The following is a 9,932-nucleotide window of genomic DNA, read 5'->3' as shown; positions in this document are numbered from 1 at the left end:
TAGGGCCTATGGGACCCATCTCAGCTTGTCAGGAACTAACTGTATGGTCCTGACCTAGACCCATAATGGCTCCGGGCTGAGTCTGTTTTAATAACTGCCATATTGGTTTGGGAGGCTTTGATGAGATGATTCTGTCAAACAGGGCTTCTCAAACTTTAATGGGCTTTAGAATCACCTCTGAGAAATCCAGGTTAAAATTCAGATTCTAGGCCGGCTTGTGCCTATAATGGGCTTTGGAATCACTTCTGAGAAATCTAGATTAAAATTCAGATTCTAGGCTGGGCTTATGCCTGTAATCTCAGCACTTTGGGAGGCCAAGGCGGGTGGATCACTTGAAATCAGGGGTTCCAGACCTCCCTGGCCAACATGGTGAAACACTGCCTCTACTAAAAATACAGAAATAATTCTGTCTCTACTAAAAAAAACCCACAAAAATTAGCCGGATGTGGTGGTGCATGCCTGTAATCCCAGCTACTTGGGAGGCTGAGGCATGAGAATTGCTTGAAGCTAGGAGGTGGAGGTTGCAGTGAGCCGAGATCATGGCATTGAACTCTAGCCTGGGCAACAGAGTGAGATTCCATCTCAAGTAAAAAAAAAAAAAAAGCAAGAAAAAAATGAAAAAAAAAAATGCAGATTCTAAATCAGCAAGTCTGAGGTGGGGCCTGAGATTCTGATTTCTCCTGGGTTCCCAAATGATGCGACCAAGGTTGAGAACCACTGTCTTGGAATGACACATGGCTACAGCCCACAATGAGGGTCTGAAAACTGAGTGGGGGTGGGGGTGGGGGGGCGCGGAATCATAGCAGCTTTTAGAAAACTTCCCCAATTCATCTTTCTTGATTTTTAAGACCTGCCACAAAGTAGGGTTTAAATGCAACATTTTTTTTCTCCTTATTACAGAAATAATGAGTGGTATTTGTAGACACAAGGCTAACTCACATCTCAATACTTTTCTTGGCTGACATTCACACTGATTTGCAGTGCCAGAGGCTAAAGGTTTGAAAATACCCCAGCATCATACTGCACAGGTAGCTAAATTAAACTTGATACGCAGGACCTGCGTGATTAGAATGATGTACTATTCCAGTCTACCTCAAAAACCTGTCAGTGGGGGAGTATTGGAGGATCAGGAGGAAGCCAAATTTGGAAAGTGGAGACTGTATTGCAAAAATACAGTCTCAGCAACTAATGACCCATCAGATAAATTGTTTCGGATGATAAGAAATTTTCTGTTTCAATTTGCCTTGAAGTTCAATGGATTCCTGACCCAGAGGAAAACCTTCTCTTTTGCCATTTGGAGAAAGTGGTCAAAGTCTTGTGACAGTTAAGAAGTCCTTATGTATTCCCATATCCAAGCCCTCCTTCCTAGCCCCAGGTACTGGACAATCTCAAAAGGATTGTAGACTAATCATGCAGCTAACCCAAGACATCATCATCTCCAGAATGATATGAGCTAAAATTGTGCAGTGCTTTGTGGTTTAAAAAGCACTTTCACTTACATTATCTCATTTCATCCTTAGGACTATTCTTTAAGCCAAACACTATTATCTTTATTTTCAATTCTGGAGAATTTATGTGATGTGTCTAAGGTCATACTGTCAGTGGCAGAGCTGGAGGCAAACCCATTTTTTGACCACTTATTTATTGTTTTTTTTCCACAATAGTATGTGTATCCTTGTTCTGGAATACTATCTTTTCAATCCTGGACTCACATTAGAAGCTTTTAAAAATACTGATGCCTGCCCTATTTTAGGTCAGTTAAATTAAATCAGATTCGTTGGGGCAGAGCCAATATCCATCTGCATCATTTCTTTTTCTTTTCCTTTCTTTTTTCTTTTCTTTCTTTTTTATTTTTTTAACTCTGAGAGTGATTCTGATGTGTATCCAGAGGTGAGAAATCACTACTCTGGAAGAAGTTTTAGGGAACTTTTTTTTTTCTTTAAAAATAAAGTATCTGTTTATAGAGCCAGATATTGACATGATACTTGGTTTTTTTGTGTGAGTAATTTCTGGCACCTAGCTCAAATGTCTGACAGACTGGTGTAAAGGAACCAAAATTACTGAGCCTCTGCTATGAGAAAGGTGCCCTATTGATCATTTTACTGCTCTGTAATACAGTGTAATTAGTATTAGTATCACCGCCTTGTTTGTGTCATTTGTAAATATCAGGCTGAGATTTGAACCCACATCTGCTAATGCCAACGCCCAGATATGTTCCACTGTGCCAGTGGTTCTAAACCTTGGCTGATAGTCTGGTTGCCTGGGCTGGAGTAAGGCTCAGGCATTGGTGTGTTTCAAAAGCCTCCCCGGTAATCCTAATGTATAGTGAAGGTTGAGGGTCACTGCCCTGCACTGTTTTACCTTTGCAAAGTGCTTAGAATATACTTGTTGAGCTTGAAGGGTACGGGGCAAGGGCTTCCTTAGCCATGTAGACATATATATATACATGTACACACATCAACCTACACACATCTCTCTCCATCCCTCCACCCCAAGTTAGAGAGAACAAAGACTTTCATTCCACAAGAACACATTTTAGAACAGAAAATTCAGTCAGGTGAATTCACATGTCAAGCTTTTCCTGAAAGCAGAGAGAGGGGAATGACTTTCTTCTGTGGTCCTGGGGTTTCTGAAGGGTGGCTCAGCCTCGGGACGTGGCACAGAGTGGGTAGGGGAAGATGCAGAACATTGAATTGGGCCACAAACACAAATGCGGACATCTTTCCAGTTCCACCCCAAGCCAGTCTGCACTAGGAACCAGCCACATCTCGGCAAGACGATGTGATAATTTAGACCAAACAGTGTAGAGAATGGCCTTGTGACTGGGAGATCATAAAGAAGTTTAGGAAATGCCTTATTAACTCCCTGGGAGTTATGCATTAGTATAACTCTGGGAGAATGCATTAGTATTTTGAGGGAAATAGAACAGATTTCCCATTGGATTGGGTCCTGGCTCCACTAATCTTCAGTAGGTCCCATATGCATATTCAAAACTGTCTGGGGCAGCAGACTTGCAGATACATTTCAGGTTCAGGTGAAGCAATTCTTAGACACTGTCTCTGCTCCAAAAGCCATATCCAAGTCATCATTGTTATTCAAGATTCCAATTAAGTGCTTCAGAATTGAGAGAGAGAGAGAGATGTTTGCACCTTCTTTTCCATTAGTATTCCTGCTGTATTTGAAGAAAACACCATATAATTTTTACACGAATGTTTGAAATTTGTCCAAATGAAAAATTATTAGTCAATTTTATTCACTGGATTGCTCTGAACCTTAGTTGAACCTGAGACTCCAACTTCAAAATGCCAGACTAATCTCTGAAGGTCACAGTTCAATGACATCAACCTTAAGAAAGGAATCTTTACAATCTAGATTAGGTTAGATCTGAATTATTATTATTATTATTATTATTATTATTTTGCCAAAGATTGTGTGCTGCCTAAATAGAAGGAGACTTGGTACTTTAATTAAAAATTTTGGGTCTCCTAAACCAACATTTCAGAAAGGGCCCCCTAATCTCTGTTAATAACTGAATTCAATTCAAGAAGTATTAACTGAAAGAATATTTAATTGGTAGATTCAAAATGGAGTGAAACATAGGCCTATTCGTTTGTTCAGTAAGCATTAATCATGCTGTCACTATGTGCCAGACACTGACCTAAGCATAGGGGTAGAGAGGTAAGCAAGTTTCTTCCTCCATCCTAGGGACTTCTAGTGCAGTGGGGAGACCCACAATATTTCCTCAGCACCCCATTGCAAAGTAGAAGCAGTATTTTCACATCTGGTATACAGATCAGGGGAAAGAGAGAGAAGGCAGCTGGCATGGCTGTCCCCTTGGTGAGCTCTCCCTTGCTCCTTCCTGATGTGGACTTGAGCCATACAAGGAACCCGACGTTAATATACCCAGTCCGTCACCACCTCCTGAACAATTAAAAGGTTTAGCTGCAGTACTTTTTGGCACTCTGAAGGTAGTGATAATACTTGCTAACTTCCCCTGTGGGGTTAATTCATTTCATAACTAAGAGGAGGAAGAGGATCCCTCTGATATGGTAGTGACCTCTTGGTTGGTCTCTTAAAGCTATGGAGACCTCTTTCTGGTTTCCAAACCTTACAAACCATTTTCATGGTGCTGATAAAGACATACTAAAGACTAGGTAATTTATAAAGAAAAAGAGGTTTAATGGACTTACAGTTCCACGTGTCTGGGGAGGCCTCACAATCATGGTGGAAGGCAAAAGGCATGTCTTACATGGCAGCACACAAGAGAGAATGAGAGCCAAGAGAAAGGGAAAACCCCTTATAAAATCAGATTTTGTGAGACTTACTCACTACCATGATGAGAACAGTATGGGGAAACTGCCCCCATGATTCAGTTATCTCCCACTGGGTCCCTCCCACAGCACATAGGAATCATGGGAGCTACAGTTCAAGATGAGATTTGGGTGGGGATGCAGAGCCAAACCATATCACAGGGACTGACTGGGTAATTTCACCTAGACAAGGATGACAAGTCATAGCAAGAGGAAATTCTACCATTTTCCATTCTTTTATTATTATAATGTAACTCACTTAACCGGGACAAGAATACTGAGTCTTCACCTTCCACCCAACCAGACATAGATTAGGACTCCACCAGGCCAAGGAGAGGGATGGGAAAGTAGGAAGCATTGGGGTCTGAGCATGAGGCAAATCACCAGGTGTGGGTATGTCAAAGACCTGTGAGAGTGGGGTAGCAGTGGACAGGAACAGACGGAAGTCAGGTGTCCAAAAGTCTAGGTAGGGGCCAAAGCGTGAATGGGCATTTCTGGTCTGAAATAGGTTAAAAGTGAGGAGCGTAGGGAACCACAAAGTGCTACTGGCTACCAGGGTCAGCAGCAGACTGGCAGTTCTCAGAGGTGAAGAATGTTTGTCATAAAGCAGTCTTGGCAGGAGTCATGTCCGCATTTGGGTGGACCCAGGGCCACAGACGGGAGCCAAGAGCTCAGTGAGAAGAGAATGCAGCTGGTTAGGGCAGAAGAAAGTGGAGGCTACAGGTTGCTAGCTTTCTGGGTTTCTGCTCATCAAAGAAGGGTATATTTTTCCATACATATTCTCAACCTTATTGTTGCATTTATCCCAGTATATATTTTTTTCTTTACTTTTTATCTCACCAGCTGACTTCAACGCTTCCAGAGGAGAATCTGCAAGGTTTTGCTCAGCACAGTTGTGGCACACAGTAGGTGTTGTTTGCTTTGCCTGATTCCTAATTTAGGGCTCTGGGGTTTCCATGTGGATACTCAAACTCTTAGAAAGGACATCTCTAAAAATTATTCAGGTGCTTGTCGCTACCATTATCTGTGACAAAAGGGTTCACGGTGGCTTGCAAGCTGGTGGCATAATGTTTCAGACCTTGCTTTTATGTTCTGCCAAAATATGCTGCAGGGTTGGCCCCATGCTTATGGTGTAAACATCAGTAAAAATATTTGAATTCCTGTTACCATCAACCCATCTAATTAAGTAAAATCATCCCCTGAAGAGGTAACTCTTCTCATCTTCCTGATTATGAGCTGAGAGATTCAGAACTCAGAACCATGAGAAATGAATGTTTATTGCTTAAGCCACCCCATCTATGGTATCTCCCTGATTATGAGCTGAGAGCTCCAAATATTCTGCTCCCATGACTCTTACTTGGATTTTTTTCCCCAGACTGACAGTCTTCTAATGAGGTATGGCATTTATTTTTTTCTAATTCCCCAAACACTGTGATACAGTCAGAACAACATTATTGGCTGCCTGTCTAATCACATTGGTGAAGAAGGAAAAAAAGAATGAGTGGAAAAAGGAGATGATCGGAGTGTGTAGCAAGGGAGAAAAAAGAGAAATAGAAAGAAGGCCCAGGGAAAATAAGGAAAGTAATGCAAATCTTCTTGACAGTTTGAGTTTTGCCTTGTTCAGAAAGCTGTTTAAATCCTTCAAAGTTTCTCTTTCAAACCAGTCCCCTGTCAGAACTTGAAACATCTTTTCTGCCTGGAACACAGGCTGTAGGAAACTTAAAAGATACGAAGTCTACTTATCTAGATAATTTTCCTACGTGTGTGTGTGTGTGTGTGTGTGTGTGTGTGTGTGTGTGAGAGAGAGAGAGCATTTGCCCATGTCCCTTAGTAAGGCTATGGCAAGCACTTTCGAGTTCAAAAAGCAAACATGAGCTCTCTTTTTATTTGTTCCCAGTACACAAGCTTGGCTGCAGTTTTTGTTTTTCACTGTAGGATGGCTTATTGGGATGGCTGAGAGGAGGACAATCATTGTTATTTATTTTCAGGCCATGAGTTAGCCAGGGAAGAGGGGGAGAGAGATGATTAACGTTTTTATTTCTAGAATTGCTTTGTAAATTTTGAATGGAAAAAAAGTCTTGGCTGGGCACGGTGGCTCACGCCTGTAATCCTAGCACTTTGGGAGGCTGAGGTGGGAGGATCACCTGAGGTCAGGAGTTCAAGACCAGCCTGGTCAACATGGTGAAACCCCATCTGTACTAAAATACAAAAATTAGCCAGTGTGGTGGTGCATGCCTATAATCCCAACTACTCAGGAGGCTGAGGTGGGAGAATCGCTTGAACCCAGGAGTCAGAAGTTGCACAGAGCTGAGATCATGCCACTGCACTCCAGCCTGGGTGACAGAGCAGACTCCGTCTCAAAGAAAAAAAAAAGATCCTGCTATGGACTGAATGTTTGTGTCTCCCCTCTCTCCTCCAAATGTATATGATGAAATCCTAATCCCCATTGTGATAGTATTGGAAGATAGGGCCTTTGGGGGTTAATTAGGGTTAGATAAGATCATGAGAGTAGAGTCCTCATGAATGAGGTTAATGTCCTTAGAAGAAGAAACACAAGGAGACTTCCTTTCTCTTTCTGCTCTCTGCCACACGAACACAGTGTGAGAAGGCAGCCATCTACAAACCGAGAAGCAGGTCCTCACCAGACACCCAGTCTGCTGCTGCTCAGGACTGTGAGAAATGAATGTGTATTGCTTAAGCCACCCAGTCTATGGCAATTTTTTATGGCAGCCCAAGAGGACTAAGACATGTCTCTTTCTCCCTCTGTCCTCCTGAGCTTCCCTGATCCCAGTGAAGCCACCTTTGCAAAATTATGACAGACAGTCAAAGAGATTTAACTTAACTGACTCCATCTTGCTTTTAACCTTCAAGCTATCCTTGTTTATTCCTGGGTGTAGGCTGAACTAACTTTGGGAGAAACAGCTTATAGTTTATAGTTTAAACAAAGATGGTAACAACCCTTTCCCAAAGCAGACCTCCGTCTTGGCTGGGGACTAGATTGCCTTTGTAGGACTAACATTAGCCACAAGATTAGAAATTATGCTTTAGGAGACTAGCCAACATGGTGAAACCCGGACTCTACTAAAAATACAAAAATTAGCAGGGCGTGATGACACATGCCTATAATCCCAGCTACTAGGGAGGCTGAGGCAGGAGAATTGCTTGAACCTGGGAGGTGGAGCTTGCAGTGAGCTGAGATTACGCCACTGCACTCCAGCCTGGGTGACAGAACGAGATCCCATCTCAAAAAAAAAAAAAAAAAAAAAAGAAATGAAAAGCCAAAGCACAAGGTCCTAGGAAGAAGAGAAGCAGAATCCTCGACAATGGAATCTACAGTTGTCAGGGCTTTACACACTCTCTCTCTCTCTCTCTCTCTCTCTGTGTGTGTGTGTGTGTGTGTTGGGGGAGAAGTAGTGATAGAGAGTGAGAAAGAGGTAATGTCTGGATATTCCTGATTGTTACTTTTTTTCTGGTGGCTTTAATTATGCTTCCTCTACTTTTCCTACCTGCCCTTCTTTACCATCCTCCCAGGGTTTCCATGTGAATTCTCAAACTCATAGAAAGAACATCTCTAAAAATTTTCCAGGTGCTTGTTGCATTACTTTTTTTTATTTTCCCTTAGCCTTCTTTCTATCTCTCTTTTTTCTCCCTTGCTACACACTCCTATTGTCTCCTTTTTCCACTCTTCCTTTTTTTCTTCTTTTCCCTGTTCACAAAAACCATTAGACAGGACAGCCTAATCACTTCCCTAACCCTGGGATGACATGAGGTAAGGAGAGGATAGAAATTCCATGTCACATGGAAAACTCTTCAGTGGATATGGGGGTGACAGGAGGTAATAAAAGCAAGCAACAGAGAGTGGAAGGAAAGGTAGTATTGTGCTGGAATTGAGAGTGTGGGTTTTGGACACACCTGGATTTGAATCTTAAGGTTAGCACACAGCAGCCATGGAATCACTTAACTTCTCTTAATGTCAGCTTTCTCATCTATAAATGGGAAGAAATTAGATTATGTATTTAGAGCATTTAGCAATGCTATATATTTAGTTAAAACTCAATAAATGTAGACATTATTAAGTGTGAAATACTGGAGGGCAAAAGCATTGAAGGAGTAGTTTTTATATGAAGGTGCATGCGAAATGAGTTGGGCACAGCATGAAAAGTATGAGTCCCTCCTGCTGCCCATCCTTGTGTCAATTCTGTGGGCAAACATGGGGACTGCTGAATGGGTTGCCTCCATCTGAGAGAATTTCGGGGACATCTAGCAAAAGGCAGATGAGCAGTTACCAGGGGCTCTGTTTTGTGAAAACAATGCCTTACATCTCGGCTTCAACTAGATGACCCCCAATGTCCATTAAAGCCTGATTTTAAAAAAATACACATGATACAAAATCCAAAACCTGCAAAAGAATTAAGTACAATTAAAAGGAAGTCATCCTTCCACTCTGTTCCAGTCTTCGGGTCCGTCTCCCCAGAAGCAACCACTGTAACTAGTTTCTTATGTTTTTAACTGTATTTTAAATGTTCTAGCCTCCAAAACCCCTTTTCAGAATATCCCATTCTCCTTTACGCATGCATTAAAATCTAACTTTTAATGTTCCCTTTTATACTACTTGAGAACTTCCATGACTGTCACAGGTGGTTCAATGATGACCCTGCCAGCTGTTCACAAGGAGGGTATACAGAGCTCTGGGGAGCACCCAGAATGGGAACATGGATAGACGGGAACACACAGCATGTGCAGGTGGGGCCTGGCATCAGTCAAGAGAGTCCTGCCCACCTGCTCTCCCACCAGAGACATTGGCTTTCTGCCCTTGTGGCCCAGATCATTTCTATTTCAGCTAGATAATGCTGAAATAGACAGACGCAGTGTGGTAAGGAGAAAGGGGAGGGAGAGAAGTGCATACATGCCCAGAGGTTAGTGGGCAGAGGAATAGAAGGGATGTTTTATTCTGTTCAAAGAGCCTGGAGAGAAGTCCTATAGGGCCAAGAGGAGGAAAAGTTAAAGTAGAAAGAAAAAGGAATACAGAGGACAGAGTGTCACCCACAATGGTGACTGCAAAACAGAAAATGTAAATGTTTTCTCCTCTCCTGTTGTTCCAAAACTACTGAATTATATATTCTTGCCAATGGTGACTTCATTCATTCTGCCATTCTACATGGCACTATCCTGTTCCAATAACACAGTATATGTTCATTGCTGATTTTGCTGAGAAACCCCCACAGGGCTGCTCAGCTCCAGCTTTTACAGCATGGTCTGATTTCAGTAATTTTATAAGGCAAACTCATTAGAGCCAAATTGGGGGCACACAGAACAGATAAATGAATAGTCTGCTAAGCTATCCATTTAAAATGGCCGTAATGAAAATGTTAATAAACATCAATATTTGTACCATGGTTTATGATCACTTTTAATGAGCAATTCTGTATGCTCTTTGAGTGATTTTCTTTAATAGGTGACTTCCCTATTGTCAAATTTGATCTTGACTCAATGCGATTATGCCATCCCACTATGTCTGTGCTTGAGTTAAAAAGCCTCTTGGCTGAGTTCCACAACTGAACTCAAAAGTTGAGAAGTTGGACATCTTAGAGACTTTTATAAGTGGTTGTCACCTTAATGCAT

Source organism: Trachypithecus francoisi, unplaced genomic scaffold (genome assembly GCF_009764315.1).
Source record: "Trachypithecus francoisi isolate TF-2019V2 unplaced genomic scaffold, Tfra_2.0 Lachesis_group8, whole genome shotgun sequence".
Lineage (NCBI taxonomy): Eukaryota > Metazoa > Chordata > Mammalia > Primates > Cercopithecidae > Trachypithecus > Trachypithecus francoisi.
The sequence above is the reverse complement of the archived record's forward strand: the minus strand, read 5'-3'. Positions refer to the sequence as shown.